Source organism: Moschus berezovskii, chromosome 23 (genome assembly GCF_049115385.1).
Source record: "Moschus berezovskii isolate FMDL1 chromosome 23, NW_MosBer_1.0, whole genome shotgun sequence".
In the NCBI taxonomy this organism is placed as follows: Eukaryota; Metazoa; Chordata; class Mammalia; order Artiodactyla; family Moschidae; genus Moschus; species Moschus berezovskii.
Window position 1 is genome coordinate 55,884,795 of NC_142482.1, and position 21,317 is coordinate 55,906,111.

Below are 21,317 nucleotides of genomic sequence, written 5' to 3' on the forward strand. Positions count from 1 at the left end.
AAGAATAAATTCAAAGAATGATTGTATTAATAAATAACCTCCAGAAGTAGAACCACAGTAGGTTGTTTTCTATTTGAACTTCAGTTTGTTTGTTTTTTTTCCTTAACACTCACTTAATGGAGACAAAATCTACACTGCAGTCTGTCCTTGTTTGGTGAGCTCAAAGTTTCTTCTTATTGGTAATTTTCTTAACTGCCCACTACAGATTTTTAATCACATACTGAAACACCTACTAGTCAGTGGTCAGTCCTGAGCTTTATTGCAGTATTTTATGAAATATATTCCTTCTTCCCACGCCTCTCCAACATTTACTTCCTCAAAGAATTGGAAACTAATACCTCATCATTTGATTTGTGGCAGTAGTAATGTTCTATTTTAAATGACTCAACTAAAATGTCCCCAGAGTATCACCAAAAGAAGTCACAGAGAAATGAAATGGTCTTTTAGTGCTGTCTTCTGAAATGAGAGGTCTTTGGAGAATAAAAGTTCAAAAAGTGGCCACTTATCAGGTAGTTTGTCAACATTTAATGCATTCAGTGGAAGGTGCAGAAGAAAATATTCAGTGATTAAATGGCCTATATGCACCTTAGAGCTTTTCTTCCAAATATCAACTGTAAGGATAAAACCAATTTTTAAAACTTCTAGATATTTTCAGTGGTTTTCGAAAAATACTTGGAGGAAACTCTGGCTTAACTGTATCGTTTGATATGTGTTTCTACCATTAAATTAAGATCATATTTTATATCAAGGATTATGTTAAAGTTTTTTGACCTCTGGTCTGTTGAACTGTTTCTTAATTATGCTTAAGATGCTGTCATCTAATTTCACTGCTCTAATTCTCAGACTTCATCAAGGAAGAATATATAGAATCTTCAGCCATGCATGTGTGTGTGGGTGTTAGTTGCTCAGTTGTGTCCGACTCTTTGTGACCCCCTGAACTGTAGCCCGCCAGGCTTCTCTGTCCATGGGATTCTCCAGGCAAGAATACTGGAGTGGGTTGCCATTCCTTTCTCCAGAGGATCTTCCTGACCCAGGAATTGAACTCTGGTCTCCTGCATTGCAGGCAGATTCTTCACGATTTGAGCTGCAGGGAAGTCCTCCAGCCATGCATAAATAATAAGAAAAAATCTGAAGTGAGAAAGATAGGGGGTTTTGTGCATGGATGTTCTGTGTCTTTCCCTCTGTGTTTTGTTTGGTCCTGCTTCCCAGGTGGCGCTAGTGGTAAAGAACCCGACTGCCGTTGCAGGAGACCTAAGAGGCCTGGGTTCGATCCTTGGGTCTGGAAGAGCCCCTGGAGGAGAGCATGGCAGCCCACTCCAGTATCCTTGCTTGGAGAATCCCATGGACAGAGGAGCCTGGTGGGCTACAGTCCATAGGGTTGCAGAGTCGGTCACGACTGAAGCGACTTAGCACACAGCACCAACAGTGAAGGTTGGCAGTGGATTGGTCACTTTGGTACATGTTGGCATGGTGTTGAGTGTGAGCTGCTCTGTGACTGAGGCTGTAAGAGATAAGCATTTAAGGACGGTGAGGTGCTATTCTAAGAAAATATCTTTAAGGTCCTAAGTAATGTGCCTCATTGTCGGGACACCAAATATTTGTTTACAGTAATTCTCAATGGTTAGTTGAGATTATCTTGCTGAGCCCCAAGGAAATTCTAGGAAATTCCACTTAAAATCAAGACTGGTGCTGCATTATGGCTTTCTCAAATCAAAATTTACAATAAACATAGATATTTTCCATCCCTTCATATAATGCAACTCAGCAGTCAAGGTGCTGGCAGCAAAGAAATTTTGGAAGTGTGGCCCTGGAAATTTTCCCAAAGGCTATTTTAAAAAATAGGACATTTTGATGAACAACAATGATAATTAAAATGAAAAATCTGTCAGTGCACTACAGAGAACAAAGCTCAACCAGCTATAAAGTTATTCTAGCTAACATTTGTATCATTATTTCTAGCAGCAGCAAACATAAAGCAAGTATTTGCAGTAGTTGTACAAAAATTCCAAAAGCATTGTACCCGCTATTCATGGAGAATGGCAAATTTGCTTTGGTCCATTTGCCTTTTATCCCTCACTGTTCTAAAAGAGAACAGATATTACATTGTTGAGCTCTAAAGCAGTTGTGATCACTAGAAAAAAGAACAAACATCTTTAATTGTTCACAAAGCAACAGATAACTCCCACAACAGACACTGCTTCTGACAACTGCATAGCAGACACTGCTTCTGACAACTACATATTTAAGGTAGAGGAAAAAATAGATTGTGTACATACCATGGGCTTACTCCCCAAAAGTCTAGTCACCATGACTTGCATTTGGGAGAAAGTCCGCTAGACATAATCTAAGCCAGACCACATCAGTGCTCCACGTTTGTCCCCCGTGCTTCCATTATCACGGTGTGAAATTTCACAGCTGTCTGCATCAGCTTCTGAAGGAAGAGAGCCCATATTCCTCACTGTGACCTTGATTCGCTGATGAACCTCACCTATACTGGTGATTGCTCTTCCCCTGCTATGTCCATCTTATTATCAGTAATAATGGAAGAGGTGAGTCTCTCCCTTTCCTATTTCTCTCCAGTGGCACTCTCGCCGTCTCCAGCATCTATTTTTGCTGTGTTTTCAGAAAGATGGATGTGTCAACTTCTGTTGTCTCAAAGCACTTTCTCAGAACTGCCTCACCAGAAAATCCTCTGCATGCCAGCAGGAGGAAAGAGACCTTGTGAGATTTTTTGTCAGCTTCATCTTAATCCAGACGTGTGCTTTATAAAACTTGAACTTCCAATAAAGATTTTAGGTACTCTTTGACCTTATTCTCTGCATAATTTAAGGATAAGAAAATCTTATTCTTTACCTTCTTCTTCTGCATCAGCATTCAGAGGATTGCTTTGGGTTTCCTTCCTTTGTGTTTGTTCCAGTTCAGAATCTTACCATTTCTTTTTTCTGTTTGTATTTCTGATTTCAGGACCACTCCATTGTTTTATTCATTTTCCGTGTCTCCGTGTGGGTTGTTCATATGACTGGTGACATCAATGACTGGCGGCATAGCATAATCTCAAAACTCTCTTATATTAATAAGTACTTGTTCTACAAGTCATCAGTTACTTAAGGCATTGGGCAATAATGTTTGCTTAGCAGATCAAGTGGTTTATCTTCTAAGTCGTGTATCTTACATTTTTTCGCCGAATTCTGGCTTCTGCCTAGATCTTGCAGGAACCTGGAGAAAGTCACATGGGGCTGCGTCAGCTTCCTTGTTCATCTGGGGACTGTGCACAGTCTGAAGATGTCGCCCCCCAGCCAACCTGTTCTTCCCTTCCCTCCCCCAGTGCAGGAGAGTGTGTCTGCCTGCTGGGGGAGGGGAAAGGAAACCAGACTAGGTGGCCAGTTGGACACGACTGGTGTTTTAATTTTCTTTTTTTTTAATGACTTTATCAGATTTAGTACCAGGGTCTGGCTGACCTCATAGAACACATTGAAAAGTGTTTCCTCATCTTCTGTTTTAGAAAACATTTATGTAAGTTTGATACCTTTTCTTACCTTAATGTTTAAAAAGAGTTCACCAGTGACACCATCTGACCCTGATATATTTGAGGAAAGATTTCAATCACAAATTCAGTTTACTTAATAAATATATTTTCAGCAATATTTCCTATTTCTTGTTGTGTCTGTTTTGGTAAGTTGCGTTGTTTAGGAATTTCATCTAGCTGTTGAATTTATTAACATCAAATTGTTAATAATACGTATTGCATCTGTAGTATATTCACACATTTATTCCTGGTATTGATGATTTTTCTTTTTTTTCTCTTGATTAGCCTATATAGGGCTTAAGTGTTAGTTGTTCAGTCATGTCTAACTCTTTGTGACCCCGTGAACTATAGCCTCCAGGCTCCTCTTTCCATGGGATTTCCCAGGCAAGAATACTGGAGCTGGTTGCCATTTTCTTCTCCAGGGGATCTTCCCGACCCAGGAATTAAACCAGGGTCTCCTGCACTGCAGGCAGATTCTTTACCATCTGAGCCATCAGGGAAACCCATGTAGGGGCTATCAAATTTATTATTCTTTCAAAAAGAAAAAAATCTTGTATATGTTAATTTTCTCTGTCATTTATGTTTTCTATTTCATTGGTTTCTTTTCTTTACTATTTTCTTCATTCAATATACTTTGGATTTACATACCTTTCTCCACTTAAAATGAAGTTATGTCCTGATAAACCCATCGTGAGTTGAATATATCACAGAACTGTTCTGTGGTAATTTCTCACAGGAATTAAAAACATTTACTTAGTTAGTTATATTCAAAGGAGTATATATTTTCTTTTGATTTTTTTATTTAAGAAAAAGAAGAGCAACTCCTGACATGACTCAGAAGCAACAGCATAATCAGATTTCGATTCATGTAACCTATCCCTTCGGAGAAGACAATGGCACGCCACTCCAGTACTCTTGCCTAGAAAATCCCATGGATGGAGGAGCCTGGTAGGCTGCAGTCTGTGGGGTCACTAAGGGTCGGACACAACTGAGCGACTTCACTTTCACTTTTCGCTTTCACACATTGGAGTAGGAAATGGCAACCCGCTCCAGTGTTCTTGCCTGGAGAATCCCAGGGACGTGGGAGCCTGGTGGGCTTCCGTCTATGGGGTCACACAGAGTCAGACATGACTGAAGTGACTTAGCAGCAGCAGCAGCAACCTATCCCTTGGTCAAAATAGTTAGTGATACCAAAGAAATATCTGTGTGTCAACACATTTGATTACCCACTGCTTTTAGACAGTTGAAAATAGAAAATCTCAGGTGTCAGAATATCAAACAGGAACTACAAAAATGTTCTTCATTAGGTTTTGGACAGGTAAGATTCATTTGCTTTTAAACATGTTATAAAAGCTGAAGGTTTTACTATATAAATATTGTGGTAGCAATTTGTACCACCCACCAGTTTTAGAGGCTCTATGAATGATTAAAAAGAGTTTCATGTCTTTGTAAGGAGTTTTAGGAACCTAATGATTTATTTGTGTTCCAACTGCTGTCTTTTCTCCCTTTCATGTCTTGACAGTTCTTATCATACATTCCTTACTGGTGATTTAGTAGACTCAGTGAGCAGATCTTAACTTTAAAATTATACAGCTCCCTTATTTAAAGCTGCAGGCTATCTATTCCAATGTCATTTTGCTTCTTTAGCAAACTTTTATTGATACCTTGTTATATACCAGATACTATTTGGAACTGGGGACCCCAAAATGAAGAAGCATTGTCCCTTTTTTTTTTCATGAGTTTATAGTCCAGTGGACATCAGAGAAATAATTGCAGTAAGTCTTATAATAGAGAAATGTTCAAACTGTAAGTGGAGGCAACCCAGGCAGTCTTCAAAGAAAGAGATGACATTTCAGTGTGATATTAGGAGTATGTAAAATGTTATAGCTCAGTAAATTGAACCCTTATGATTTTTGCATTTAAATGTATGTAAATTTTATCTGAAAAAACTAGCAAGTTATTCAGCTCTAGTTAATAGGAGTACTTTTTGCAGGGATATGGGTTGGCAATTCTGAAAAGTCCACCTGTGTATTATAGGCTTTATTTATATATATGAAATAAATATAGAAACATGTGTTTACTATTAAGCATATTGACTGTAATAAATATACTATTGTTTATAAGAAAATTTTCTCACAAAGATAATCCATTAAAGTAGGATAAAAGGTATAATAACTCCAACCAGTTCTCAAATAATTCATAAATTATTAATATACAGACATAGAGAAATACACATAAAGAGAAAAGCAGAGAGAGAGAATGATAAAGCAAGTGAGGCACATATAATAATTAATGAATCTGAGTAAAGGTTAGTTAGGAATTTCTTCTACTATTCTTACATTTGTTTAAATGTTAAGTTATAGAAAAATTAAAAATTATGGTTTCTCTTAAGGATATAAAAAACTATATTTTAAAAAGAAAACATCACTTCCACCTTGAAAACAAGAAAATGTAAGATAAACTGTAAAACTATAGTTCTCTTTGAACCCATCAGAGAACTAAGTTTGCAAGATAGCCAAGAAGTCTAAAATTTAAAGAAGGCAGGCCCTTCTGAGGATGTGGGCACTGTCACACGTGGGTCAAAGCATGAGAGTAAGAGAAGTTAGATGCCATTTAAGCGAAATAAAAGAAAAAGAGTGGGACCAATAATATGTGAAGAGCTAACAAAACTAACATAAGGAAAGACTTCACAATGCATACCCAGGAAGAACAGGAAATGTCACGAAAAAGACACCCACCTAGACAAATAACAGTTAAACTCCTAGAAACCAAAGAGAAAATCTTGAAGACTGTCCAGATAAAATGACAGCAGATTTCTCATCAGAGTATGTGCAACCCAGCAGATAATGGAGTGACATCTTTAAAATACCGAGAGAAAAAAGAAAAACCTACCAGCTCAGGATGCCACACCTTTCAGAAATTAAGTCAAATATTGATTTGCACAAACAAAAGCTGAGAGAATTCATTACCCAACAGCTAAAGAGAAAACTTAAAGTACTTTAGTGGAAGGACTACAGTAATAGAAACTTACCTGTACACAAGAAATGAAGATCATAGAAATGCTAAAGAGTAAGGTGTGATGGTTAATTGTTTGTGTTAACCAGACTGAGCCAAATGGTGTTAGATTGTTTCTGGGTATGCCTGTGAGGGTGCTTCTGGGTGACGTTAACATTTGAGTGGGTGAACTCAGTGATACCTGACATTGCCCTTCTCGGTGTGTCTGATCATCATTAAATCACTGAGGGCCTGAAATAAAAATCTGAGGAAGAGAGAGTTTGCCCCTTTTGCTTTCTGCCTGCATGCTTGAACTGGCGCGTCAGTCTTCTGCCCTTGAACTAGGATTCATACTACTGACTCCCCCAGTTATCTGGCCTTCAGACTCAAACTGGAATTACACTAGTGCCTTTCCTGGGTATCCAGCTTACAGACAGCAGATTGTGGAAGTTTTCAGCCTCTATAATCAAGTGACACAGTTCCTCAGAATCTCTCCCGCTAGGTATAGAGACATCAGTCAGTTCAATCACTCAGTCATGTCCGACTCTTTGCGACCCCATGAACTGCAGCACGCCAGGCCTCCCTGTCCATTACTGACTCCCAGAGTTCACTCAAACTCATGTCCATCCAGTCGGTGATGCCATCCAGCCATCTCATTCTGTCGTCCCCGTCTCCTCCCGCCCCCAATCCCTCCCAACATCAGAGTCTTTTCCAGTGAGTCAACTCGTCGCATGAGGTGGCCAAAGTATTGGAGTTTCAGCTTCAGCATCAGTCCTTCCAGTGAATATTCAGGACTGATCTCCTTTAGGATGGACTGGTTGGATCTCCTTGCAGTCCAAGGGACTCTCAGGAGTCTTCTCCAGCACCACAGTTCAGAAGCATCAATTCTTTGGCGCTCAGCTTTCTTTATAGAGACACAGATAGATACATATGTGGAGATGTGTATATACAGATATCTAATGGTTCTGTTTCCTATGGAGATAAATAAATGTAGATGTTCTAACAGTTCTGTTTCCCTAGAGGAAATACAGAAAGTAAATGTAAAAGACATTATTTAATTGCCATAGAAATAAAATAGTAATCTTTTAGTGCACGTTAATAGACTATATAAATTAAAATTTATGAAAACTAGTACAAAAGATGGGAAGGAGCACTTGGGAGTATGTAGATGTAGGTTGTGAGATCCTTAAACTACATGTGACGTGCTCTATTATTTGAGGTAGACTGTGAATAATTAAAGATATATACATACGCCTGCATGAGTGCTTGCTGAGTCACTTCAGTCGCGTCCCACTCTTTGCAACTCTATGAACTGTAGCCCGCCAGGCTCCTCTGTCCATGGGATTCTCCAGGCAAGAATACAGGCGTGGGCTAGTGCCCCTTCCTCCAGGGGATCTTCACGACCCATGGACTGAAGCCATGTCTCTTCTAAGGCTCATGCATTGCAGGTCGATTCTTTACCACTGAGCTACCAGGGAAGCCTAAAGATATATATATATATATAATGTAATATATATAATATTAACAATATATCAATTATATATTTATTATAATTATATATAATTATTATGTTATATATAATTAATATATAATAATATAATATATAGTGATTATATTATGTTTATAATTTAATATAATTATAAATATATATTTATATATAATATATGCAATTATATAATTATAAATTACTCCAGTGTTCTTGCCTGGAGAATCCCAGGGACGGGGGAGCCTGGTGGGCTATCGTCTATGGGGTCACACAGAGTCGGACACGACTGAAGCAACTTAGCAGCAGCAGCATATTATATATAAATATAATATATAATATTTAAATTTAAAATATATTTAAATTTAAATATTGTATATTATTATATATAAATATATTAAATATACATTAATTATATATGATTAATAATATATATTAATTATATATTATATAAACCAGAGAAAATTATAGAAGAGATGTAGAAAATAAGAAACACATGATTTAAACTGAAATCACAAAATCACAAAAATACTCTGTTAACACAAAAATAGAAAAAGAGGGGAAAGAGAAGCAAGGCCGACCAAACAGAACAGATACAAAACAGTGGGAAGATTGTAGCTTTAAATCCAACCGTCTGAATAATCACATTCAGTATAACCTCCGCTGGGTTCGCTCACTGGCTCCAGACTGCCTCGAGAAAGCACGCGCTCAGCTCAGTCACGGTGATGGAGCCCCGCAGAGGCACTGCAGTCAGGGCTGTCAGCCAGCTGTTTCCCTCGCTGCTCGTCTGCTAGTTCTTTCTTGAAGGGAGAGCCGAGTAGCACCTCTCCGTGATGGCCGTACCTGCTCTTTGGAAAGAACTCTGTCTCTGCTTTCTACCAAGACGCTGCTGTGTGTGTCTGTGTGTGCGCGCACGCGACCGTCAAAGGTTTATTTAACACATTACAGTAGGAACTGGCGTGATGACAGCGACAGGATAAAGAAGGAGAGGAAGATCTGTTACATCTAGTCAGCAGGTGGAAAGAATGCTGAAATGAGATTGCACATTCGACTGAAACTGATCAATGCCCTGTAAAATCAATCTGTAGGATTTCTTTTGTTCTGTTGGGCAGGAATAAATTGCAATATATAGATCTTCTATGAGTGGATGTTAACTTTACAGAGCCCTGTCTCTCTGTAGAGCCTCCGTTGACTCCCTGGAATAGCCAGGCTTCTTTCAGGTTGGGTCCCAACAAAGAGAGCCAGGAGGAAGCTGTATTGCTGTTTATGACGTCATGGAGAGACAGGGCACAATGCTGCATGTTCTAGCTCCAGCTCTTCCGGTCTTACAGCTCAGCCTCCTGACAGGTGAGCAAACAAATCTGAGAGATGCCCCAGTCACCATCTGACTGTAGTCTCACGAGGGACCTTCAGTCAGAAACGGCCAGCAGAGCTGCTCGGGAATTCCTGGCTCACAGAAACCATGTGGGATAATAAACAATCATTGCTTTGAGTTACTGCATTAGATAATTTGTCCCCCTGCAATGCTCAACCAAGGTGGCGCAGTGGTCAAGAATCCTCCTGACAACACAGGAGATGCAAGAGATTTGGGTTCGATCCCTGAGTCAGGAGGATCCCCTGGAGTAGGAAATGGTAACCTGCTCCAGTATTCTTGCCTGGAGAATCCTATGGACAGAGGAGCCTGGTGGGCTACAGTCCAGGGGGGTCTCAAAGAGTCAGGCAGGGCTGAGTGACTGAGCACACACAATGCACAGCCAAAGCACCAATACTCACCTGGTCCTTAGCACAGTGCTTGGCTTATAGTTAGGACATAATTGGTCACTTTTTTCCTGTAATGTTAATATTTTGTAGTTTTAATATTTTTCATGAGTATTTAATTAGTAATTAGCAGAAAGAAGACTGAGCACCGAAAAATTTATGCTTTCAAACTATGGTGCTAGAGAAGACTCTTGAGAATCCCTTGGACTGAAAGAAGATCAAACCAGTCAAATCCTAAAGGAAATCAACCCTGAATGTTCATTGGAAGGACTGATGCTGAAACTGAAGCTCCAGTACTTCGGCCATCAGATGCGAGTTCAGTTCAGTTCAGTTCAGTCGCTCAGTCGTGTTCGACTCTCCGCGACCCCACGAATCACAGCACGCCAGGCCTCCCTGTCCCTCACCAACTCCCGGAGTTCACTCAAACTCATGTCCACAGAGTCGGTGATGCCATCCAGCCATCTCATTCTCTGTCGTCCCCTTCTCCTCCCGCCCCCAACCTTTCCCAGCATCAGAGTCTTTTCCAGTGAGTCAACTCGCCGCATGAGGTGGCCAAAGTATTGCAGTTTCAGCTTTAGCATCAGTCCCTCCAATGAACATCCAGGATTGATCTCCTTTAGAATGGACTGGTTGGATCTCCTTGCACTATAAGGGACTCTCAAGAGTCTTCTCCAACACCACAGTTCAAAAGCATCGATTCTTCGGCAATCAGCTTAAAGAGCAATATCAGATGCGAAGGGCCAACTTATTGGAAAAGACCCTGATGCTGGGAAGGGCTGAGGGCAGGAGGAGAGAGGACAGCAGAGGATGAGACGGTTGGATGGCAGCATCGACTCCAGTGGACATGTTTGTTGTTGATCAGTCACTAAGTCGTGTCCAACTCTTTGAGACCCCATGAACTGCAGCACGCCAGGCTTCCATGTCTTTCACCATCTCCCGGAGTTTGTTCAAACTCACGTCCATTGAGTCGGTGATGCCATCCAACCATCTCATTCTCTGTTGTCCCTTTCTCCTCCTGACGTCAATGTTTCCCAGCATCAGGGTCTTATCCAGTGAGTGGGCTGGACATGAGTTTGAGCAAACTCCAGGAGATAGCGAAGGCCGGGGAACCCTGGGGTGCTGCAGGCTCTGGAGTCGCAAAGAGTGGATCAGGACTTAGCAAGTGAACAATTGGCATTTAATGTGTGGCTTGACTCTGTTTCTGGGCACTAGAGGGCACTCATCCGTGGATGCGAAGGTCTCAGACATGCAGATGCAGTTCTCCAATCGAGGCACCAGGGGGAGCTCGCCTCTAATTTTTCACTCTTCCTTTCAAAAGGTGAACTTGACAGACCGAACATGGCTTCAAAACCAGTGAATTGGAGGCCTGGCGTGCTGTGATTTACGGGGTCGCAAAGAGTCGGACACGACTGAGCGACTGAACCTAACTGAACTGAGCTGAAGAAAGACGTTTTAGAAAACTGTAGTAAGCACATTCTAAAAAAAAACAACAACAAGAAAACGTGAATAACACTCCCTCCGTACTGGATGTGCAGACAAAGAACAAGAAAATACCCCACCCACACTTTTTTTTTTTTTTTCCATTTTAAATGTCATAGAGCAGGTTGTATTTTCTTTAATCCCTGAAAAGAAGGGCTCTGCGAACCTGTTATTTCTAAACAACTTTGTACTTAGTATTTACCTTAAACAACAGTGCATTTAGTCTTTACCATATCTAGAAACATGGCAAAAGCAGTCTCTCTGTCGCAGCTTCTGATGGTGGGAGAGTAATTCTGAATACTGTTTCCCAGTGTCCCGAGTAATATTTGTACCACCACTTTCACAGATTTTAAAGGTCTTATTTTTTCCTAGTTCTTTATCTTATTTACACAGGATTGATAGTCTAGTGGCTGTGAAAATGGGCCATGATTATGATTGCAGGAAATTTGGGAAACGAGAGCCTTGAAGTGAATTGCCTGAACCAAACACATTGTAATTCTTCCCTCTTTCCAACTAATTCAAAGCAGACTTTACCCATAACCATTCATAGTAACCTGAGGAGGTTGGCAGCCTGAGCGGTGATGAGTCTGCCCGTCTCGAAGTCTGTCTTGAAAGCTGGCCCTGCCCCAGGGTGGCTCAAGTACTCCTGGGGCTTGAATGGGGCAGAGTCTTAAGAATAAAAAAGGGTGTGTTGTGGAGGGTTTATCTGATGAGAGCCTTGTGCTATGAGGTCAGGACTCTGCAACCCAGTAGAGTGTAAGTCAAAGGGGGCTGAGGTGGGAGAGAACTGTACTCTGAAGAGCTGATTCTTTGAGGGCATCCAGAACTGACAACCCAAACTCTAGCTGACCCACCATGTTGATGATCAAGCACAAGATCTGATCAGCTCAGATCCTGTTGTTTTGTTTTAATCACCATCATAGGGGGATTAAAAAGCAGAGACATTACTTTGCCAACAAAGGTCCGTCTAGTCAAAGCTATGGTATTTCCAGTAGTCATGTATGGATGTGAGAGTTGGACTATAAAGAAAGCTTGAGCGCCGAAGAACTGATGCTTTCGAGAAGACTCTTGAGAGTCCCTTGGATTGCAAGGAGATCCAAACAGTCCATCCTAAACGAAATCAGTCCTGAATATTCATTGGAGGGACTGATGGCTGAAGCTGAAACTCCAATACTTTGGCTACCTGGTGTGAAGAACTGACTCATTGGAAAAGACCCTGATGCTGGGAAAGATTGAAGGCAGGAGGGGAAGGGGATGACAGAGAATAAGATGGTTGGATGGCATCACTGACTAGATGGACATGAGTTTGAGCAAGCTCTGGGAGTTGGTGAAGGACAGGGTGACGGACAGCCTAGCATGCTGCAGTCCATGGGGTCGCAGAGTCGGACAGGACTGAGAGACTGAACTGATAGGGATTAAAACAAAGCCAGTACAAACCCAAATATATAGTGAAGGTAGTAGAATGATGTTTCTCCCTAACATGTGTCTGTAAATAGTGATATTGCTTTTCGGGTACTACTTATGGTTAAGTCTTATCATTTGGTGTTCAGTGTTTTAATACATGTAACATACTTTCCTATAACACTCCGGTAATAGCAAACGCTGCCCTCTTTGACTTAACCACAAATTGTGAACTATGGGAACCTCAGAGTATCTCCAGTCCCTCCCAGCTAGTAATGGAAATTTCCAGAGAGTTTCATACACATGCTGCTAAGAAGCTCTAAGTGAAAGAAAGTGAAAGTGAAGTCACTCAATCGTGTCCAACTGTTTGCACCCTCATGGACTGTAGCCCACCAGGTTCCTCCGTCTCTGGGGTTTTCCAGGCAAGACTACTGGAGTGGGTTGCCATTTCCTTCTCCGGGAGATCTTCCCGACCCAGGGATTGAACCTGGGTCTCCCGCATTGCAGGCAGACGCTTTACCATCTGAGCCACCAGGGAAGTCCAAGAAGCCCTAAGGTTCCCTCAAAACACTTTGTAGACTAGAAGTAGCAGGTGTGACACACCCACTGCATTCGTTAGAGGCTACCTGGATGGGTCCCCAGGTCACTGATTCTGACTGTGAAAAAATGGTGGTAGATGACATTAGGGTGCTTCATGTGAAATCCTATGACAAGTCACAAGACAAGGAAATGACCTTGAGTTGTGAACTCTAAAGGGCTTCGTGGAGGAGAGCCCCCCCGTGGGGAGTAGGGTTGGGCATCCAGGGATGGAGTAAAGGACCCTTTGGGCAGGGCTGGGTACGCTGAGGCACAGAGGCAGAAAGTGAATACGTCTATTTGGGAACAGTTCAGTCCGATTGGATCCTTACATAAAGGAAAACAGCAGCAGAGGGGCCTAGAAAGGGTCAATTCAAGTCCTAAGTCAAAGTCAGAAATTTTTATCCCGTGAGCTAGGCCAGTTCTAGCCAACAGAAATGTGTGCAATGATGAAAATGTTCCAAATATGAGTTGTGCAATATGGTGGCCAGTAGATACATGTCACTATCAAGCACTTGAAATACGCTCAGGCAACTAATGAACTGGATTTTTAATTTGGCTTCATTTATTGCTTAATGTTTTTTACATTAGGGTTTGTTCTCTTTTAAAACTTTTTTTTTTAATTGAAGTGTAGCTGATTTACAATGCCGTGTTAGCTTCTGCTTCAGCAAAATGAATCACATACATATACATACACCCACTCATTTTTTGATTCATATATGCTTCTCAGGTGGCACTAGTGGTAAAAAACCTGCCTGTCAGTGCAGGAGACATGAGTCACAGGTTCTATTCCTGGGGTGGGAAGATCCTCTGGAGGAGGGCATGGCAACCCACTCCAGTATTCTTGCCTGGAGAATCCCATGGACAGAGGAGCCTAGCAGGCTACAGTCCATAGGGTCACACAGAATTGGACATGACTGAAGGAACTTTGCATGCATGCATGCATATAGCTAATGACTACCATATCTAGTAGTGCATTTCCAGACAAAGGAAAAATGACATGATCAAAAGTGTGCTTCATTTTGAATCATCTGAAAGCCAACTATAAAGTGGATTTTAGGGTTGGTACTCTGAAGATAGGGTCTCATGGTGTGACAGAATCAATATATGGGTTTCTCTTTTTTTAAGTAAAATATAAAATGTTTTCTCCAAAAACAAAACACACAACTGATTCTGTTTCAATGAGGACGCAGAAATGGACTCCGTGAGGGGCACACCACTTTCTTGCCTCATCACCTGCAGAATGTCCTTGAGGCGCCTCCCTGTGATTTCCAGAAACTGCTCAGAGCTCAGTGTGTTAACTGCTAAGCCAGGTCAAAGGTAGTGGGGAATGCTACCAGTGAAAGTGAAAGTTGCTCAGTCATGTCACTCCTTGCGACCCCATGGACTATATAGTTCATGGAATCCTCCAGGCCAGAATACTGGAGTGGGTAGCCTTTCGCTTCTCCAGGGGATCTTCCCAACCCAGGGATCAAACCCAGGTCTCCCGCATTGCAGGCAGATTCTTTACCAGCTGAGCCACCAGGAAAGCTCAATGCAGCCAGGATAATGGTGATAAAGAAGAGGAATGAATCCGAGCAATAACCCCTGGTGGCTCAGATCATAAAGAGTCCACCTGCAATGCAGGAGAGCTAGGTTCAATTCCTGGTTTTGGAAGATCCCCTGGAGGAGGAAATGCCAACCCACTCCAGTATTCTTGCCTGGGAAATCCCCTATAGTCCATGGAGTCGCAAAGAGTCAGACACAACTGAGAAACTAACACACAATGCTGTGGAGGTGGAATCAATAGATCTTAGTGTCCACTTGGGTACAAGAAGTAAGGTTTAAGTGTCTGCACATGTATTACTTCATTCATCTAAGTCCAGACTCTGGTTTTATCTATCCGGAATTTCTCTGTGTTACTCAGTCATCACAAGTATCATCGGTACTCAGAAAGAAGTGTGTTAAATGGAATAGAATTAACACACGAGCTGCATGGATGTTGAGTAGTAGGAAGAACCTGGATTCATGTCTAGGTGCATTGACTCTAAGGCTGACCCTGCAGCTTACGGTCCACCTTCCACTCCCTGAATAATGCAGCCACGGAAGCCACAGCAAGAGGCTTTGCAAGTAGGGGCAGTCAATCAGTGATTTTAAGAGCAGCAGCAAGTTTGAGGAGAAAATGACAAAAGGATATTAAAATTGAAAGGTAATTTCTTCTAGAGTTAAGGAAAGGGGGCTCAGAAGTCAGTGTGCAAGAATAGCAAGGATTAGAGTAGCAGAGGACGAAGGTGAGGGGGTAAAGACAATGGATGTAAACTGCTCCTTAGCTTCTTGGTAAATGGAAGGAAAGAGGTGCGATGTACTGGAAACAGCGAGTTGACTGCTGGCTCTGTTCTCTACTTTCCTGAAATCTTGGAGCACCTGGAACACCTGATGTCTTCTCAGAGGGAATCCCCAGCCGTTGGTCGCCTCAGAGCCACGTGGCCTCATGATGAGGTTGGTCGGACCTGACGTAGACAGCTGACAGGAGCCAGCGTTCCCTAAGCTAGCCAATGGCGAATGGGGTGGTTTGGTAGAAGAGCTCTGTCCAGCAGAGGCAGAGCATACTGACTGCCAACTGGTCAACCCACTCATCCTCTGTGTCAAGAAGGTACGACTCAGAGACGTCGGGGAGACTCAGGGAGCAGTAGGGGGGAGACAGAAGGAGCACTTTGTTACCAGTATCACTTGAGGTGAAGAACAACCAATATCTTCCCTGAAGAAACAAGGTGAACTTTGGAACTTCATCGTATTTTGAGCAATGTCTCCTTCTCCGCAGAGCCTCCTGAGGGTCTGTCTACCTTACTTGTCATTGTATCCCTATGGGAAAATAAATGATTTCCAAGAACCCAAGCACAGTTCTGTCTCTTACTGTCTGAAAGGATGTAACCAGCACATGCTAAGTCTGAAAGGCGGAGTACGGTGCAAGTGTTGGCATCCTTGCAAAAAGAAATCCTAGAAAATTCTCACAGTGCCAGATCCTTTAACAAAGAGTCTCCAGTGGGCATAGGCTCAATGGTCCCATCTTGAGAAAAAGTGCAGAAAATTCACACCTGGCCACCTACTTTCTGGAATGGTATCCTTGCCCTGTGGAGTAGTTTAAGACTACGGCAGCCTAAAAGTGCAACCTCAGTTCCTTGCAGTCTATAAAGATAACAGGATGGATCTCTCCACGTTACAAAAAGGAAGATAAGTTGATGAAAATATTTGAAGGAGAAAAGAAATCAGAGAACTCTGGAATCGAAAGGTACCTTTACCAAGGTACCTTCTCAATTGCCTTCCCCGAAAATTGAGATGTTCGAACTCCCAGTGCCTCAGAACGGGACCGTATTTGGAGACGGGACTTTCAAAGAGGTGATTATGAAACCATATGGGTGGGCCCTAGTCCAGTGTGTCTGGTGTCCTTATGAGAAGAGATTAGGACACAGACGTGCACACAGAGGGGGGACCGTGTGAAGACCCAGGGAGAAGACAAGCTAAGGAGAGAGACTTCAGAAACCAAACCAGCCCACGCCTAGATCTTGAGCTTCCAGCCTCTAGAACGAGGAGAGCATACATTCTGTTTTTTAAGCCACCCCCTGGCAAACCACCTGATCCAACTCTTTCTCTTTCCTCCTGAAGAATCTGAGGTCCGGTGTCACACAGCTTGGATTGATGGTAGGTCCAGGCCCCAGGGGTCCTCCTTCTTGTCCCAGAGGACTTACACCAGTCACACCCCTGAATCTGACTTGGGTGCATTTCCAGAAAGGAGACAGGAAGATGATGAAAAGAGCAATGAGCAGAGTTGGAATCTACTCCGTCGTGTGACAGGAATGGGTGGGGAGATGATTCGATGGTTTGATAGCTTCTTATAAAATCCCGTGACTCTTGAACTATCTTGCTGATGACTTGTTCCGTATTATTACTCCCATTCTTTGTTGCTAACTGGGAAAAACGATTGGTTGTAGGCATTCCAAAGTGACTTCAGCATGATTTTTAAATACCTGGAATCATGTTGGACTAATGGGTCCAAATGTAACCAGGGAGATCTTACTCTTTCATTTAATGTTTGCATCTCTGATTTGTTGACTGTCTTCCAGAACATCCTTTGATGAAAAAAAAAAAAAAAACCTGGGACAGCTGGGGGATTCATGATGGGAGAGTTTGATTTGTAATGCAATTTTATTTTAATTTTAGTATCCGCTTTTTTTTTTTTTTTTAAGCACGGGCACATTTTTAGTTTTATTTTTTTACCGTGAGGGCCTCAGAATGCTGACTGATTGTCTCTCTCTGCCCCGTGTTGGTTTCAGATGGCAAGCTTTTCAAAGCACAGCTCCGAGAGTTTTAGGGAAGCTCAAGACTCACTGTCTTGCTGCCTTCCTGTCCCCAGCAGCTCTTGTTGTTGCCACATCCCGGAGGCTCTCAATCTCTGCTTTCCCTCTTTGAGTGGCCGTCTCCCGTGTATTTTACTTACAGATAAAGCAAAGAAAGCTTTTGAATCTGAACTGAAGCATGGCTAGCTGAGCTTCAGTTGTTGGAATCCCCGGATAATCCCAGTGTTAAATGAGGGGGGAAATGCCTACTGTTGCTCAGAAAGCCCATCATTTTCCCCGCACTTCTGTAGGTGAAATTCAAGCTTCCGCACCTGTTTCCACCGATCGGTGTGACTGACACGGTGCCAGGCATTGTGCCGTGAGCCTGGTGGCTGGTGGCCTGGCCTGCCTGTCACTCACACCGACGTGGGGAGCTGAGACCACCGATCAAGCCTGCCCCTACCTTCCGCGATTCTTCTTCTGCTCGTGAATATGCCCAGATCAGAAGCTGGGGCGGGGGTGTGGGGGGCATGGAAACTGTGCTTTACATTCATTTTCATCACACAGAGAAGAAAGAAAAATGGGCCTGATGCGCAAGGACCAGTACAGGACACTAAAGGAAGTGCTTCCTTAAAAACAGGATCCAAAACAAACATTCTGATCAAGGATTTGACGTTGGCATAAGACAGTTCAACTGCCGGAAAACGTGTATTAGGAAACAGAGTTCTATTTTTAATCGGTGTTTTGTTTGTGCGTTTATTTTAAACAGACCTTAAGAGTAACTTTTAAGGTCTTGCCCCTGAAATTTTTTCTTAGCTGTGTGCTGTGCTGTACTAAGTCACTCAGTCGTGTCCAACTCTTTAAGACCCCATGGACCGTAGCCCACCAGGCTCCTCTGTCCATGGGATTCTCCAGGCAAGGATACTGGAGTGGGGTGCCATTTCCTTCTCTAGGGGGTCTTCCCCACCCAGGGATCGAACCCCTGTCCATTAGGTCTCCTACACTGGCAGGCAGATTCTTTGCTTCTAGTGCTACCTGTGTGGTTACCAGCAAATGATATGTGAATTAATTAGTATTAAGCCTTTCAAATTAGCTTTTTAAAGTGATAAACAAAATGCATTTTGTTCTAACTGAACATAAAAACTCTACATACTGAGATTTCTTTTAGAGTAACTAGATCAGATGCAAAACCAATGTTTTCCACTTAATTCCTCCTTCAACTACTGCTTTCCCCAAAAGAAAGTGAAGTTATAAAGAAAGAAACTCTTCCCTGGATTTTGTTCACCACGGGCCTTTCAGGGAAGAGGAGAAAAGTCCTGGTTGCTTCTATCTGCAATCACTTAAACCTCCTTGGAGCTGTTTCATCATTGTGCGGCTCAACTATTTGGAACTCTGGAGGACTTTCAGGGAAGGAGAGCATAAGTGATAAATAGTTTGGAAATGAAGATCAAAAAGAAAGCATTGGGGGAACTGGGGATGTTTAGTCTAGAGAAGCGAAGGAGGAGGGGAAGTTGTGCTTTTCCTGACTGGTGAAAAGGACGAGGACTGTTCTTTTACCCCAGAGTTAGGAAGAGCAAGTGGATATAAGCAGATGTGAAGGATTTAGCTTAACGTAATTTCTCTTATTTTTATTTTTAAAATAATAACGGAATGCTTAGGGACTCCTGAGATTATCATATAATGGTTTCAGAATGCTATTCCACAGAGCAATCTGGACATTAAGAATGTCCCAATATCCACCAAGGGGAGTAGAGAATTAATCTTACTCACATAACAAAGTCAGAAATAGTTTTCATTGATAATTGAAATAGTAGTGATGTTTACTTCCAACAGGAATTTAACATTCATCACACATTTGAATGGATTTTCCCTGGTGGCTCAGACAGTAAAGAATCTCCCTACAATACGGGAGACCTGGGTTCGATCCCTGGGTGGGGAAGATCCCCTGGAGAAGGGAATGGCAACCCACTGCAGTATTCTTGCCTGGAGAAACCGATGGACAGACGAGCCTGACGGGCTATAATTTGTAGGGTCACAAAGAGTGGGACAGCACTGAAGCAGCTTAGCACACACATGCACACATTTGAAGCTGTCTTTTTTGAGGGGCTTCCCTTATGGCTTAACTGGTAAAGACTCTGCCTGCAATGCAGGAGACCTGGGTTCTATCCCTGGGTTGGGAAGATCCCCTGGAGAAGGGAAAGGTTACCCACTCCAGTATTCTGGCCTGGAGAATTCCATGGACTGTATAGTCCATGGGGTCGCAAAGAGTCAGACTTGACTGAGCAACTTTCACTTCACTTCACTTCACTTAAAACTTGTATCTGTCTAGCCCACCACCCTAAAGACCTAAGCAATGGCCTTTAGGAACTGGTAGGAACAGATACCTTCGATTACACTTAAGTGCCAAGTTTTCCATTCACTCTGTCCACGCTGCACCAGTAACGTACACCCGTTGTTGTTCTTTAGTTGCTAAGTCATGTCCTACTCTTCACAACCCCATGGACTGCAATACGCCAGGCTCCTCTGTCCTTCACTGTCTCCCAGAGTTTGCTCAAGCTCAAGTTCATTGAGTCAGTGCTATCTAACCATCTCATCCTCTGCTGCCCTCTTTTCTCCTGCCTTCAGTCTTTCTCAGCATCAGGGTCTTTTCCAGTCAGTTGGCTCTTCGCATCAGGTGACCAAAGTATTGGAGCTTCAGCTTCAGTGTCAGCCCTTCCAATGAATATTCAGAGTTGATCTCCTTTAGGATGGACTGGATTCAACTCCTTGCAGTCCAAGAGACTCTCGGGGGTCTTTTCCAACACCACAATTCGAAAGCATCAATCAGCCTTCTTTATGGTCCAGCTGTCACACCCGTATGTGACTACGGGAAAAACCATAACTTTGACTATACAGATTTTGTCAACAAAGTGATGTCTCTGCTTTTTAATATGCTAAGTTTGTCCTACCCATCAGTCCCCATACAGCACATTTCCTTTTGTATATTGGGCTGATGATTCAATGGGATTTTAACAGATTCACCTCCTGCTCTTACCTTGTATGGTGGAAATCATGATTTGAGAGTATCCTTTCTCCCTCACTTCCTCTCTGCCACCCTTGTTGGCTGTCTTCTTGTGCCTCCCGTATACCAGGGTGCTTTCCTTTCATCCCTTTGCTCAGCGGGCACCTTCATGTTTGTCAGGTCTGCGTTTGTACATCACTGTTAGCCCCTGAGATCAAACCTTCCTGAAGACTGTTCAGAGGACGTGCCCTCTCTCATCTGCACACCCAGTTCATTCCCACTAAAGCCCTGACTGCAGGCTGTAATTACAGGCTTGCCTGTCTCTCATTTGCTGTCACTCGTCTCCCCCAAGAATGCGAGCTCTCTGAGAGGAAGGGCTTGCTCTGTCTTACTCATTCCTGCACCACTGCCGTCTAGAAAAAGGCCTAGCCACAGTAGATGTTCAGTGAGTATTTGTTGAGTGAATGAATCAGTTTTTAAGATTATTCAAGCCATTTGTTTTTCGTTGATTGTCTGCCAGTCTACTCCTTAGAAAGGCATCTGACCACTGGAGGAAGAAACGTGTGTCATTTGCAGCTTCTGTTCAGAGAAGATGTGGAACTTTAGTAATTAGAGGGAGGTCCTGGCTTTTAAGTCTTAGCTTTGCAGCTGTGTATCCCTTAATCAAAGATTCAGTTAGGAGAGCCGGCAGAGTTTCATGAGCAAATTTTAATTTTTCTATTTTCTGTCTGCTTTGTGAGTTTTATTTGATCTGAATTTGGAATATGAAGTGCTATGGAAGGGTTA

General features: G+C 42.6%; 1 long non-coding RNA gene across 1 annotated transcript in view; it reads left to right on the forward strand.

The window, feature by feature from the left end:
* The first annotated feature begins 2,230 nt into the window (after window positions 1-2,230).
* LOC129543796 (uncharacterized) overlaps window positions 2,231-21,317 on the forward strand; it is a 64,489-nt gene continuing 45,402 nt past the window's right edge. Inside the window, exon 1 of the long non-coding RNA XR_016036070.1 lies at window positions 2,231-2,549. This is a non-coding gene — a long non-coding RNA (uncharacterized LOC129543796). The remainder of the gene's footprint in view (window positions 2,550-21,317) is intronic.